The sequence below is a fragment of the Fundulus heteroclitus genome, unplaced genomic scaffold (assembly GCF_011125445.2).
Source record: "Fundulus heteroclitus isolate FHET01 unplaced genomic scaffold, MU-UCD_Fhet_4.1 scaffold_287, whole genome shotgun sequence".
NCBI classification, from domain to species: domain Eukaryota; kingdom Metazoa; phylum Chordata; class Actinopteri; order Cyprinodontiformes; family Fundulidae; genus Fundulus; species Fundulus heteroclitus.
Window position 1 is genome coordinate 77,501 of NW_023396697.1, and position 15,983 is coordinate 93,483.

Sequence of the window (15,983 nt, forward strand, 5' to 3'; positions counted from 1 at the left end):
TGTCGACTGCCCCTCTGGCGTCTTCGGCCGCTTCCTGTCCAGCGGACCGGAGTCCTCCACTTCCCTATCCTGATCCGCCCACAGCTGTCCCTAGTGACGCTGTAGAAGCCGACCATAAAGCGTTGGAGGATAAAATAAGATCTTTTGCTCCCCTCATTAAACGTCTCAGAGAAGCTCTTTTCTACCGCTATTCAGCTGCTTTGGAGGAGAAATTAAGGGAGGTGGAGGGACATTATAGGTCAGCCCTCCGGTCATTTTACGGCCGACCAAGATCTGTCCCCGAGGGTCCGGCCGACGCCTCGGCCCCCGAGTCTGTCCCCGAGGGTCTGGCCGAAGCCTCGGCCCCCGAGTCTGTCCCCAAGGGTCCGGCCGACGCCTTGGCCCCCGAGTCTGTCCCCGAGGGTCCAGCCGGCGCCTCGGCTCCCGTCAAGTCCTACGAGGGGGTCCAGGAGGACCTGCCCCCGCCCAAGTTCCGAGAGAGGGTGCAGGACGACGTAGGCACCCAGGAGGGTCCGTCGCCGACCTGCGACGTGGGAACCCAGAGGGGTCCGTCGCCGACCTGCGACGTGGGAACCCAGAGGGGTCCCTCGCCGACATGCGACGTGGGAACCCAGAGGGGTCCGTCGCTGACCTGTGAGGTGGGAACCCAGGGGGATCCTTCGCTCTGCGGGCACCCTGGGCCTCAGAAGAGGATTCAGCAACCGTGGTCCCCTGGAGACTTTGAGCCTCTCGGAGTTGTGTGTAAGCCTAGACCCCTCATTACCCTCATGGACAGCCATCTTTGGAAGAGACTTTATTGGATGTCACTTTCTGAGACCCTCCAGAAGCTGGTCCTAAGACTTCTGGTTGCTAAGGGTCTGACGTTGGCTCCTGAAGCCTGTAGCCCGGGGCCTCCTGAAGCCTGTAGCCCGGGGCCTCCTGAAGCCTGTAGCTCGGGGCCTCCTGAAGCCTGTAGCCCGGGGCCTCCTGAAGCCTGTAGCCCGGGGCCTCCTGAAGCCTGTAGCCCGGGGCCTCCTGAAGCCTGTAGCCCGGGGCCTCCTGAAGCCCGTAGCCCGGGCCCTCCTGAAGCCTGTAGTCAGGCTCCCTCCTTAGCAGCCTGTAGTCAGGCTCCCACCTTAGCAGCCTGTAGCCAGGCTCCCTCCTTAGCAGCCTGTAGCCAGGCTCCCTCCTTAGCAGCCTGTAGCCAGGCTCCCCCTTCAGTCGCCTGTAGCCAGGCTCCCCCTTCAGTCGCCTGTAGCCAGGCTCCTTCTTTAGTCGCCTGTAGCTAGTCTCCTTTAGTCGCCTGTAGCCAGGCTTCCCCTTCAGTCGCCTGTAGCCAGGCTCCTTCTTTAGTCGCCTGTAGCCAGGCTCCTTCTTTAGTCGCCTGTAGCCAGGCTCCTTCTCTAGTCGCCTGTAGCCAGGCTTCCTCTTCAGTCGCCTGTAGCCAGGCTCCCTCTTCAGTCCCCTGTAGCCAGGCTCCCGCACCAGTCGCCTGTAACCAGGCGCCACCGTCTGTAGCCATTAACCAGGCGCCGCCGTCTGTAGCCATTAACCAGGCGCCTCCCTTAGCCTGTAGTCCGGCGCCCTCCTCAGCCTGAGGAGAACCTGTCACGCCGGAGAACCTGTCACGCCGGGGCCGTCCGCCGGAGAACCTGTCACGCCGGGGCCGTCCGTGGGAGAACCTGTCTCGCCGGGACCGCCCGCCGGGACGACCGCCGGAGATCCGGTCACTTAGACTGTTTGGACTCTTTATTTTTTGGGATTCGCCCTTTGAGGGTTGTTTTTTTTTCTGGACTTATGTATTTGGTTGTGTGTTCTTTTTCTGACTCTGATCCTCCAGCCTTTAGCCCCCTCCACCCACCCAGTCTGACTTTTATGTTGTTTTCTTGGTACTTTCAGAGACGTCTAGGGCGTCTGGAATCCGCCCTTGAGGGATTGGCTCTGTAATGTTCTGTTTTGGTTTTGGTTTAGTGTTTGATTATGTTGCTTCTCTCATGCCTTTGGGTTTTTTCCCTTTGTAGATTCTGTCTTGTTTTTGGGTGTAGTCTGTGTATTGTCTTAAGTGATCCGGTCTTTGTATTAGTTCTTATTCTGTGCTTTGAGTTTTTTCTCGGTCTTAGTTTTATCCTTCTGTCAGTGTCATTATTGTTTCCACCTGTTTTGGTTAATTAGTCCCGCCCTGCTCTCTGTCGCCTATTTAAGCCTTCCTTAGTTGTTTGTCTGTGCCAGAATGTCTTGTGTAATTCCCTCCCGTCAGCTTGCGGTAAGCACATTCCAGCCTCTGTTATTTTACCTGCCCGTCTGCCAGTCTGTGTCTGATCTGTTCTTTGCCCTCCTGTTTTTTGAGTCAGTTTAGTTTCTGCCTGGTCTTGTTTGATTCCCGTTTGTTCCCCTTTTTTGCCTCCTGGATTTTGTTAATAAACCCCTTTTCAACACACAGCTCCGTGTCTGGCTTACATTTGGGTTTAATCTCTACGATTCATTACAGTACTCAGCACCAGTGCCGGCTGGCCAGTAGGGGGCGCTCGGGCGCCGCCCCCTTTAAATCGTTTAGATAATAAATGATTTCTGAACTGCAAAGTACTTACAAATGAATTTATTCATACTGTGTGTCCAATAGACATGTTAGAATTTATTAAAATAGTAAATACATAATTCTATTTAATTGCTCACATTGTGCACACTTCCTCCTTTCCTATGTGCAGGGCGCCGGTCTAATGGGAGTGAATGTAGGCGCAGCAACTTGGGCAAGCACGTGATCTGAGGCTGACTTTTAATTGGTTATCTAGGGTTTTGCATAGGGGCGCACTGCTCTGCGTCCCGGACACACCTATTCTGTTGCGTCATTACTGGTAGAGTGTCAGTACTGGCTATTTTTTTTTAAAACATTGTGTGATTGGACAATCCCCGATTCGACTCAGCTCAGCTGCAGTTCGTTAGGTTGATTCACGGTTATGCTTGCAAAGTTGAGTAGTTTCAAAATGAGAGAAAATTCTGTTTTGTCTTTACAAAAAAATGCTTTTACAAAGTGTTCACTTGAAGAAAAAAAACAGGATAAAGGAGCTTGGACCGGATCGTCTTAATTTACAAATTCAGCAGCAGGCAAGTGATCTCTCCACTCCATGGTTGGATAAAGCAGTGTAGGTAGTAGTCAGCCAGTGAAGAGGCGTTGGATACTCAGTGTAGAAGACCATGAAAGGATTGCTGCAGAGGTGAGTTGTTGTGGAAAATCACTGTTACAGTGGTTTATTGTAATGTTATTTAATATATTAGGAAGATGTGCGTTGTAGTTAGAAATACCTTTAGTTGTGTCTATGCTGTGTAGGTATGTTGATGTAATGTTTGTCAGCAAGATATTTTATTATTTAAGTTGTACTGAAGTTTATGGGTAATGGGGAATAAAACATTTGGTTACTGAATTTTGTATAATCTTGTCCCACAAAAATGCTGTAACACATTTCATAACACAGCCTTAAAAAATGGCAGCAAATGTTATTAAAATCAGGAAAACAATCTAGAAGAAGTCTTTTCAGAAACTGTCACGCTCTTGAAGATCCTCATCACCACACCCATGACCACAGCTGAAAGCTGAAAGGTGCTTTTCAACTCTGAAAAGAATCAAGACTTTTCTGAGAAACTCAATGACTCAGGACAGGCTGAATGCATTGGCCATGTTGTCAATGGAGAAAAGACTAGTCACAGAGATGACTGACTTTAACAATTAAGAATATAATTGAGAAATTTGCTGGGCAGAAGGAAAGGAGGGCAAAATTCATGTTCAAATAGTGCTATTTTTTAAGATTTGCTTTGTTTGTTTTTCATTTGTTTGTTTGTGTGCGCCCCCCTCAGTTTTTTTAGCACCAGCCGCCACTGCTCAGCACTACTGCCAGCGCTGCTGCTGCTTTCATTAGTCTTGATAAAAATCCACCTTCTTTCTTCTTCTTCAACTACTAAAAAATAAAGCGAGCAAAGCACCTCGGGAAATCTTGTGCCAGGCGAGGCCACTGAGGATGGTAGCGGTGCATCCTCAGAATTCGGGGAAAAGGAGGACGCATTCGAAGGCTGCATTTTAAGAATCCTCAGAATTTTTGCCAAATGGGACAGCCTCCGCGCATCGTTGTGACGTCTGAAGACACGGTGGCGTTCCATCTTCTTCAGGGCGCTGGAGGTCCGCCCGACGTTTGCCCCAAAAGTGATCGCTGCCTGCTGCATCCACCACAAAATTAGTATAGAGGCAGGGGACCAGCTTGACTTGTAGGAGGAGGAGGTTGACCCAGAGGAGGACGACCATCCAGCGGCTAAAGACAGGGAGCGGCTCCAGCTGGCTGCATGTTTAAGTGAACATGACTACACCTGACCTAATGTAGATCAGTTGGAGTCATGTTCACATGCTGCTTCATTTCATTTTTTTCACCACCTGTGAAAAAACATTGAATAATCATTCAATAATTTCCATTACAACTATTTTTAATTGTAAGTTTATAGGCATTGTCTATTTGTATAAGATCTTAATAGGATTTATTTCTTTGTTTTAAACCATGTTAGTAACTGTTAATAATTTGTTGAATATGTTACACCTTCATTCTTTTCCAAAGATTAAACATTTGTATAAAATAAATGTTATTTCCATATACTATTATTACTATTGTTTTCTTTCCCTGTTTCTCCTCTCAATTATTCGTGTCCTGACTCAGAAGAAACTCACTTAGATAGAAACATTTATAGAATTTATTTATTTATTTTATATGCTGCTGTCGTCCCAGGGAGACATTTGCAATTTATTCCAGCAAGTATTGAGTTAATAAAGCAACACACGTCAGTCAGATAAACACAAAACAAATAAATCATAACCAGCGGTATTATGTACACTACTTTTTTTTAATTACGCACTAACTCTGTAAACAGGCCACATAGGGAAGCTTAAAAGTATAATGTTCTCACCTCAAACGATCTGAAAATGTACTTTTGAAGAACAACAGCAGCAGAAAAGGGAATTTTTAACTTACCGCTGTGAGCTCTGTTTGCGCTGTCTCGAATCAAGCTGCGGCCGCGGTGCATTCTGGGCAAGCGGTCAGTCTGAAGAACGCACTGTCTGCTCTGATGCATGCTCGATAAAGAGGGCGGGCGAGAACAACATCCGGGGAATTTGGCGCGTTCTCGGTTTGGCGTTCTCGGGTATTGGAACAGTGCTCGGTCTGAGGCTGATGACGTGTCACGAGCACACGAGAACGCTCATGAACGCATATTGAGAAACGGCCCTTTTTCCAGCCAGCACCTTTCTTCCTGTTTGAATCCGAGGTTGGGCTGACAGCGAGGTTATTGGCACATTATCGCCACCTACTGTTCTGATTCAAACCCCTACACCGCAGCAACAGACCTTCACAAAATAAAAGCATGTGAGCAACATGCGTTAATGCACGATAAAGTAAATATCGCCGTTAATAGTCTAATGAATTAACGCGAAATTAACGTGTTAACTTGCCCAGCCCTAATATATATATATATATATATATATATATATATATATATATATATATATATAAATTACAGATCTAAAATAAAGTGATAATGGCAATGTGCAAAAGAGAGCAAAAAGAATGGATAAATGTCAATAGTTGTCAATAATTTTATAATTCTGCGTCAGAATTACAGAGGGGGGGTTGGGCGTCAGACTCTCAGAGGGAGGCGTTTTAGAGATTGATGACCACAGGCAGCAATGGTTTCCTGTGGCGCTCTGTGGTGCATCTGGGTAAGAGGAGTCTTCTGCTAAAGGAGCTCATGTGCTGGGCAGTGAGTCATGGAGAGGGTGTTAGACATTGTCCAAGATGCACTTCAGCCTGGACAGCATCCTCCTCTCGGCCACTGCCGTCAGAGTATCCAGCTCCTCCCCCACAACATCCCCCGCCCTCCTGATCAGTTTGTTCAGTCTGTTGTTGTCGGCAGCCCGCTGCCCCAGCATGTGATAGCAAAGAAGAGCATGCCGCCAACAACAGACTCATAAAACATCCTCAGCAACGTTCCACAGATGTTAAAGGACCCCAGCCCCCTCAGGAAGAAGAGTCGGCTTTGGCCCTTTTTGTAGACCGCCTTGGTGTTTCTGTTCCAGTCCAGCTTATTGTTAAAGTACACTCCCAGGTACTTATACTCCTCCACAGTGTCTACAGGGACCCCCTGGATGGAAACAGGGGACAGGGGTGTTTTTGTCCTCCTCAGATCCACTATTAGCTCCTTAGTCTTTGTCACGTTGAGCTGCAGATGGTTCAGCTCAGTCCAAGTGACAAAGTTGCCCACCACTGTCCTATATTCACTCTCATCACCCTTTTCAATGCAGCCAACTATTACTGAGTCATCAGAAGACTTCTGAAGGTGGCAGGACTCAGTGCAATAGTTGAAGTCAGAGGTGAAGAGGGTGAAGAGGGTGAAGAGAAAGGGGGAGAGGACAGTCCCCTGAGGGGCCCCAGTGTTGCTGACCACCCTGTCAGACACACAGTTCTGCAGGTGTACATACTGTGGTTTACCCGTCAGGTAATCAACAATCCAGGACAACATGGGGGGCTCCACAAAGTGTACTCATTATCAGAATGTGGAGTCAGTGGTATCGGTGTCTACTTTGTGTTTCTGTACTTTTGTAAAAAAAATAAAAATAAAATAAAAGATTGGTCATGTTAGCCATGCATATTAATTATGTCTTTTGGTTAAAAGCAGAAACAGGGAAGGTGACTTCTAACAGTGCTGGCATCCAGCCAATGATGCCTTTCAGGTGAGTAGTGTGTGGGTATATCCCTCTGTTTTATACTATAATGGTTGTTTGCCTATTCTTGTATGTCTGTGTGTCTCTCTAAATTCCAAATTACTATTTATGTGTGCATATAAAATCATGTGTATGTCCACATTTTATGCCAACATTTGTCCATGTATGGATCTGTCAACATATATATATATATATATATATATATATATATATATATATATATATATATATATATATATATATATATATATATATATATATATATACATTTTCCAACACGCTTTAGCCCTTGTGGCGTCATGAGTGGTCCTGGTGCCTATGTTCAGCTGTCAATGGGTGAGAGGCGGAGAACTCCCTGGACAGGTCGCCAGTCCGTCGCAGGGCAACACAGAGACAGACAGGACAAACAACCATCCTCACACACGCTCACACCTAAGGAGAATTTAGAGAGGCCAGTTAACCTAACATTTATGTTTTTGGACTGTGGTAGGAAGCCAGAGAACCCGGAGAGAACCCAGGCATGCACAGGGAGAACATGCAAACTACATGCAGAAAGACCCAAGACAAGTGTAGGACTTGAACCCAGGACGTCTGTGTCTATACATTCAAAATAATTGGTATGTCTGTTGTGATAACTGGCTCAGGGCCATAACAACAGGAGGCCATGCCAAAATTAAAGGTGCACAAAAGAAAAATTAATTAAAGGTAAAGTGTTTAAGTAGCAAAAACCACCATGAAATGTATGAATATCAGTGGTGTAATGTAAATGCATGGATGTGTTATGTATACGTGTGTAAAGACCGTGTTTGTTTCATAGAATTTACAAAACTTTTAACGTGTAAAACTGTGAGTGATTATTGATGTGTTTATAATTGAAGAAAATTTATTTTGTTTGGAATGTGTAAACATAAGGTTATGTTTACTTTTCTCTTCTTTTGTTTTTTTTGTCTTTTGACTGTATTAAATATGAGGTCAGTGGATTTAACATTGATTAAAGGGTTTAAATAATGATTGGCTAATGTAAGCATTGCTTTAGCCCATTCCTTTTTGGTTGAAATGATTCTCATTTTATTTTTTTAAGCTGGTTTTGATGTAAATGTATCAATTAAATAAACAAACTAAGTGAAAAAAATAAACCAATGGTGAGATGCAAAAGTAAAAACAAACTCAAATGTGCACAATGAGGATTAGGTCCCAACAGCAGAGCAGCACCACACGTCCTTCAATGTGCGTAGAGAGAGCGCAACAAAGCAGGAAACACGCGGAGCTTTAGGTGCTCCATGCTCCGGATCCACAGCACCATGACCTGCACAGAGGAGGAGGAAAAAGGAAAGGCAACACATGTAACCCGGCCCTTAAGGCCTAGGGCTGGAACACAATGTGTGCATATAAAATGGCAATACTTGTGCGTATCTCTGTTTCTGTATAGAAATATATATATATAAAAAAATGTCTCTGTGTATATAATTTGCCCACAGTTGAATGACTGTTTTTAGTCTCTATAATGTATGTTACAAAAGAAAAAAGGGTGCGATGACATGAACAACAATGAGGATGAGCACCATAGGTCAGATGAAGTTGAAAGTGTTTTTCTGCAAGAAGAAAATAATATTTTTCCTGCCTATTTCAAATTGTTAAAAACTGAAGCTGTTGTGCTCTAAATTTATAATCTTTCCCTATGCTCACTCTGTACGTTGTTACACATATTATACATACTTTGTACTTTGCATGAAGTTGTGACCCTAATACAATCCTCTACTGCCAAGTTAATTACATTGAAACTCAGAGCATACAGCCATTTAATTAGATTAGAACACAATATGAAAGTTTGTTTTGGACAGAGTGCATCAAATGTAATGTTTAAAAGGCAGCGGAAGCCAGACTAGCTGAGAACTTTCCCACACTCAAAATAATCAGCGTATGCAGGATGCGGTAACTCCTTTTTTGGAACAGAGAACCTAGAGCTCAGCCAAATTAAGGGTAAACTCACTCCCATAAACAACTTTTCAGATTACCCCACAGGTTTAGAAATTCCTCTACTCTGCAAAATGTTGACAAAGTTCCTTTTGGAAAGTTTAAATTCAAATTAATTTGCTAAATGTGGAGAATGTATGGCTGTTTTTTAATGTGCCCTCACAACTTTGATGATGCTGAATGACAGTGGTGGTGGTTGTAAAATCCTGAAAAATAAGAGTTATTTTTATTTCTTTTACCAACATAAGAAGAATATGCAACTCTTCTTTGTTAAAGCTGTCTTACTCAAACATAACTTATTTAGCATCTTCTGTACAAAAACAAAAAAGTGTCAAATTATTAAAAAGACACATGAAAGGTTTCAAAAGAGTTTTTAGTGTATGCAACTCAAAATGTGGCAATTCCAGTATTTTTCTGGAAGGTATTTTTTCCCAACATAACTTAAAAAACAACCTCTGGCTGAATTCCATGACTGACAAAGATGTTTGGCTAAAGTATTTTAATATTCAAATACTGACATTCGCGTTGAATAGAAGGCACACCTGACAAATGGGATATAAATATATATATAGAGGAGCTTCCTGCTGTGAAGAATGAAACCACTATTTAGACATAAATGAGATGTAAATAAAAACTCGTTTCATGACCTGCCTGATGTGCATCCAAACAGAAAGTTGTTTTAATGTTATTGAAAGCAAAATCAAGAGCTTCATTGATATGAAGTTCTGCTTTGTTCGAAGTAAAGAGATACATAAAACAGTGTATGCTACTTGTGTTGATGTCCTATAAAATCTGCTAAAAAGAAAAACATGGATGCACATTGCATTATGTGGACGTTTCTACAGGGCTCTTAGCCATTCTGTTTCTGATTCCATCATATCACAACAAAGCTGAATAATCTACTTTCTAGAACAAGAAGGTGAAAACAGTTTTAATATCCGTTCCTGCTCTGACCATATGAATCTTGTTCCAGTAACTGGCAGTATTGCTCTGGGATGACACAGAATTGTCCAAACACTTAAATCCAGGTAATAATGTGTCAGTGTGTAAATATTTAATTTGCTGTAAAGATGTTAGTGAAAAACATGGTCACCTTTCCTTAAATCTATCAGTATCAACACATAGTTAATAATAAAAATAGGCAGGCTTAAATATTTGCTGTTTTTTTAATGTTTGAATATTCAAATTTCCCCCATGCCAGTGGACTCATACGTCAGATGGAACTGGATATTAAATGAGATGTTTCAAGCAGAAGACAAACATTTTATTTCGCTTCTCCGTAAGACAACATAATCAGAAGTAAGTTTCTCCTCTGCTCACACTGTGTTCTCTGCTTAGCATAAGGTGTAAATCCATGTATTGGTAGAAAAAGCCATATTAATTGCATATTTACATTCTTTATTCTCAGTACTAGCATTAGTATATATTATATGTTGTACCTGCTGTTCTAACAGAAGCATGTTTCAATAAGGGGAGCGTGAATAAAATACTATTATAGCATTTTAGGAAGCATTTTTTAGACTAAAAAGAAACAACTGCCCCCTGTGTTTCTCTAAGCTTCTCTGAAGGAAGCATATGGTAAAATTTCAAGTAACTATGAGAAACATCCTTGTTTCTTATAAACCTATAAAAAATTTAAATGAAGAGATCAGTTTTTTTTCATTGTATGTATCTCCTAAATGTAAAAGATTTATGATTAATAGGTTTTATTTTTAGATTTCAAATGTATATTTTCCCAAACAGAGATATATCTGTCTAAAGAAAAATCTTTTCCACCAAGCAGAGCAAATATGCAGTGGAGTCTGCTTCTTTTTCTTTCGATGGGTAAGTGTCTTTGCATGAATTCTGTTGTTGAAATTTTCACTTATATGTGAAGCTAATTAATTTGATCAGTAGATCCTAAAATAAAGACCACTTAAAATATATTAAGCATGAAGTCTTTGATGTTATTTTTCTGCTTTAGTTTAAAACTATCCTGTAGTTACCTCAGCTGTTTCTTTTGCTCCTATAGGTCAGTGTAGTGCAGTGGTTTGTCAGCTCCATGAGTATCACTACATTAATGTTAATAAGACCTGGACTGAAGCTCAGCAGTACTGCAGAGAGAATCACACTGACCTGGCCACAGTGTCTAACATGACAGACATGAAGAGACTCCTCAGTAACTCACCAGGAGATATGAGGGAAGCTTGGATTGGTCTGTATGATCAAACAGGTGCTGACAGGACATGGCGCTGGTCTCTGCCTGGAGTGGAGTTCAATAAAAGTTACCAACCGTGGAATAAATATGAGCCAAATGATGCAAAAGGGTTGCAGAACTGTGGAATCATATGGAAGACCCTCAAGTGGGGAGACTTAGAATGTCAGCGACCTGAATTCTTTCTCTGCTATAATGGTAAGAACATTTTTGTTTTTAGGCCTTGTTTAAATCCTGTATTTTGGGTGGAAATATGTTATTAAACGTGAAAGAAACTAGGACAAAAAAATCCCAAATTAATAAAATAAGAAACAGAACTGGAATTTTGCTTGAACTTTTGTTGCTTTTACATCTCCTGATTTGGGATTGTATTTTGTAGAGAAAGTATTAAAACAGGTGGAATCTCACATTTGGTATATTACACAGACAGGAACTCATCAAAGAAATTCCACTTGATTCAAGAAAAGAAAAACTGGACCGAAGCTCAGAGTTACTGCAGGAAAGAACACACAGACCTAATCAGTGGACTGACACAGCTCCAGGATGAGGAAGTAAAGACAGAATGCAGTTCTGTTGATGATTATACATACATTTACACCGGTCTGTTCAGAGACACCTGGAGGTGGTCAGATGGAAGCAGTTTCTCCTTTAGAAACTGGAATCTACAGTTTAACAATCAGAAAATCAACAGTGGTCAATGTGCCATGACTGTGTTTGATGATGAAGGCAGATGGAGGAATGAGAACTGTGCTGACAGAAAACCCTTCATCTGTTATGATGGTGAGTTGTTCTTCAAGATTTCTAAAGATTAAACTTTTAATTAAAAAATATGAAAAACAGAAAGATATAACTTTATTGGAAGATATTTGTATAGACATGTTGATAACGGATCCTTTCAAAATGGAAAAAAAAAAGAAAATTATTCTGGGCTTTATTATTTTACGTTTAACCCATGTATCAGCATTAATTATTTAAATAATGCTTTGTTTTTATCCACCATTTAACAGTTAACAAGTTTATCCTGATCAAAAATGGGGGAAGCAGGGAAAATCACTTGATTTGCTTATGTGTTTATCTATTGTATATTATCATATACAGATTTATATTTCAAATCACAGCCCTACATCTGTTTTAAAAAATGTTTTGCTGTAACCAAAGATACATTTCTTCTAACAAAATAAAGTTTTAGGTCATTTTCTGAATAATAGTATTCATAAATAATGTGAACAATTGTTTGTGCCCATCACCGCTATGCCAGATAAACTGATCCTGATCAAAGAAACTAAAACCTGGGAGGAAGCCTTGTACTACTGCAGAGATCACCACCATGACCTGGTCACCATCACCAACCTGGAGGAGCAGAGATTGGTCCAGCAGGAAACCCAGTTTGCTTCAACCCGCTTTGTCTGGATGGGACTGCACTACGCCTGCACTCTGGATTTCTGGTTCTGGGTCAGAGGCGAGGTGGTCAGCTATGAGAACTGGGCTCCAGATGGACTGATGGATGATTGTGACATCTCTGGAGCCATGGAGACAGGAGGACAGCATAGGTGGTTTAAAAGAAATGACAGCAATGAGTTCAATTTCATTTGTTCTAAAAAGTAAATTTTACTCTGTTGTGCTTTTTTCATTTTTAGGTGTAGTTCTTATTACATGATGATTTGAATAGCTTATTTTACTAAGTTTACTGAGCTACTGGGAGAATAAGAGGGTTCTTTATTTCCAGCTTACTTAAACTGCACTAAACGTTTTACAGAAAGCTTGATGTTGATGATGTCTTTGGTTTTGTGGTGAGGTACATAACATGAATGTTCTCTAAAAATAAAGATGTGGACAGTTTTCTTTTTTCTGTTTTTTAATATAAAGTATAAAGAGGACTGCCAAACCCTCCATATAAAGCCACCAGGTTATATATGTCCAGTATTTATTTTTTTCTCTCAGCTTTTAACAAACATGTTTACAACATCTAGCAGCAAATAAAGACTAAATTTTGAATCCTATGAATATTCAATTTCAAAGTATTTTGGACATAGTTAAGATGTACTGTTAATGCTAAATATACTGTAGAGCGGTGCTGTGGAGGCATCTATAAGACTCCTAGGACAGATGGACGCAGAGACTGATCAGCTGGCACAGAATAACGTTTGTTTTTATTGGGGCTGAGGCCGTTTCTGGATCAGGCAGGCAAAGGTCGAATCCAGGTTATCAAGTCCAACAGGTTCGGTCGATCCAAATTCTCAGGGTCAGACAAGTGGAGGGTCAAAGCCAGGAAATCCAAGGTTGGGGTCAAGCTTGGTCAGACAGGCAAGAGGCAGTTGGCTGAAGGAGAAAACAGGTTATTTTCTAGTCAACTCTGGCAGAACAAAGAAATGACTTGTGCTGGGTTTAACATCCACATCTGACGATGTGCAGAAAGAAGGCCTATCCTTTTTTGGAAGCTGCAGCAGAACAAGATGATGGTGAACAGGTGTGAAGATGATGCCATATAAGGCATGACATTATCAGAGAAAGAAATGACTGATTGGTCGAAGGAAGAAGAGAAACGCTTACAACCAAGCTAATGACAAATTTCACTTTATATAAGGAAAGGTGTTCAACTTATAGCCATGGCTAATTTGCAATGCAGTTCAGTTCTAACCTGACTCTCGCCAGATGGATGTGGTTCCGCAGAGCTCCACTCATGTATGGAGCTCTGCAGAAGGAAATCCAGGTCAGGTTAGTTCAGTTCAGGGTTTCAGTAACATGAACAAAAGGGAAACAGAATAGTTTCTACAAGTCACCTTCATGAGCTGAAAAGACAGAGCTGTACTTCTGTAAAAGTGACCTGCCATTGTTCAGTTTCTGTCAGTGCAGACAAATCAACAGATTCAATCATGCTCTGCTCTGGACCAGAAGCAACCTGAGAAGAAACTTTAGCACAAAGCCTTATTGCTGTGGTGGGATAGTGGTGACATGCTGGGATGGTGGTGGAACACAAATGTATTGGAAATGGTCTGGATTTGGAGCCACACTAGAAATTAATGTGGAAAAACACACTACAGGCGGATCCAGCTTTGATGTTATGTCCTTAAAACAAGTCAAAATGAGGCTCTGTAGCATGTGTAGGCTCCACATTCCTGTATGACCTCCTTAAAATGCCTGGGCATGCTCCTGATGAGATGGATAGTCTCCTAAGGGATCTCCTCCCAGTCCTCCCAGGGTTCCACCAATGCTCTGGACACTACACTGACAGACACAGCAAACCTTTTTGCCACAGCTCACATTGATGTGCCATTCTGGATGAGCTGCACTACCTGAGCCACTGTGTGGGTTGTAGACTCCGTCTCATGCTGCCACTAGAGTAAAAGCACCACCAGCATTCAAAGTGAGCAAAACATCAGCCAGAAAGCAGAGGAACTGAGAAGTGGTCTGTGGTCACCACCTGAGGAACCACTCCTCAGGGGGGGGGGGGGGGGGGGGGGGGGGGGGTCTTACTAATTGCCTCTAGTTTCCACCTGGTGTCTATTCCATCTAAACTGCAGGTGAAACTGATTATCAATCAGTTTTGCTGCTTAAGGGGACAGTTTGATTTCACAGAAGTGGGATTGACTTGGAGTTACATTGTGTTAAGTTTTCCCTTATTTTTTTAGCAGTATATATAAATAATGCTTTTATTAAAAAAATCTTTTGTGTCCCCTTCTTTACATAAGATTCCTTTCAAACTCCATTCTCGTCCTGCCTTTTGTGCCCCTTCCTTTAATTTCTCTTTTTCAGCTAAATATACTATACATTTCATTAATATGTGTTCAACATTTTCTTTTTCTACACACTGTTCATTAGTTCTTTTCCCTATTCTAAATAGAATGTCATTTATTACATACCCGCAATCTCATCATTATCACTTTATCACGTCTTTTTCTCAAGTATTTTTTCTTCCAAAGTTCTTGGTTTCTCCTGACTTTTGTATTTTATCTAAGTCTCTCTTTTCTTTTGATTATTGCTTTACCCTCACCTTTCTCAAATGAAAACGTAATGTTCTTTCTTCCCTAAAGTGTTTTTTGCGCCAGTTTATCTGCCGTTTAGTTTCCTTTAGCTTTCTCATTTGCTGGCACCCAACAAAACTGTATATACATGCCACCCCTGTGCAATCTAAACAAATTGTGATTAATTTCTAATATAAGATCCTTCCTGTTTTATTCCCTTTAGACTGAATACTTTTAGTTACTGCCTTTGAATCTGTGCACACTGCCACCTTATCTGGTCTGACCTCCCACTGCAACCTGACAATGACTGCCACCATCTCTGCTGTGAATAAGATAGTCTTTATTGATTTCACATTGGAGAAATTCACTTGTCACATCAGCTCAATCGTCAGTCAGTAGTCAGGAGAAGGTGCCAAAAGTAGGGAAAGGTGCATCAGTTATATACAGTGTATCTTTCTATATACAGTGGATCAAAAAGAAAATGAGAAAAAAATAAGAATAAAAATACAAAAGAAATCGGAGTAGGCAGACGATGTCATGTGTACTTTCACATAGCAGCAGAAGTCACTTCTTTCAGATTTATTGCATGGGTTATCGCACAGTGAATTAGATAGATTATTGCACCTTGGTTATTGCGCATTAGTTATTATGCGCTGTATGGTTACAGTTACAGTGCAGCATTGTAAAATCTTATAGCAGCAGGAATAAATGACCTGCGGTAGCGCTCCTTTTTACAGACAGGATGTCTAAGTCTTGCACTGAAGGAGCTGCTCAGCTCCTCTACAGTCTGGTGCAGGGGGTGGAAGGTGTTGTCCATGATGGATGTGAGCTTGGACAACACCCTCCTCTGAGCTACTTCCTCCACAGAGTCCAGAGTGCAGCCCAGGACAGAAGTGGCCTTCCTCACCAGCTTGTTCAGCCTCTTTTTGTCCCGCTCTGCACTGCCAGGAGCCCAGCAGACGACAGAATAGAGGAGGGCTGAGGCCACCACAGAGTCATAGAAAGTTTTTAGCAGAGGCCTGCTCACTCCAAAGGACCTCAGCCTCCTGAGGAGGTGGAGCCGGCTCTGGCCCTTCTTATACAGGGCGTCGGTGTTATGTGTCCAGTCCAGTTTATTGTTGAT

General features: G+C 42.1%; 1 non-coding gene across 1 annotated transcript; it reads left to right on the forward strand.

Annotated features, from left to right (window-relative positions):
• The first annotated feature begins 11,063 nt into the window (after positions 1–11,063).
• On the forward strand, positions 11,064–12,468 carry LOC105921284. Its single transcript, XR_004928871.1, has 3 exons — positions 11,064–11,096; positions 11,325–11,678; positions 12,157–12,468. It is a non-coding gene; the product is annotated as an uncharacterized LOC105921284 (transcript).
• Positions 12,469–15,983: the final 3,515 nt, after the last annotated feature.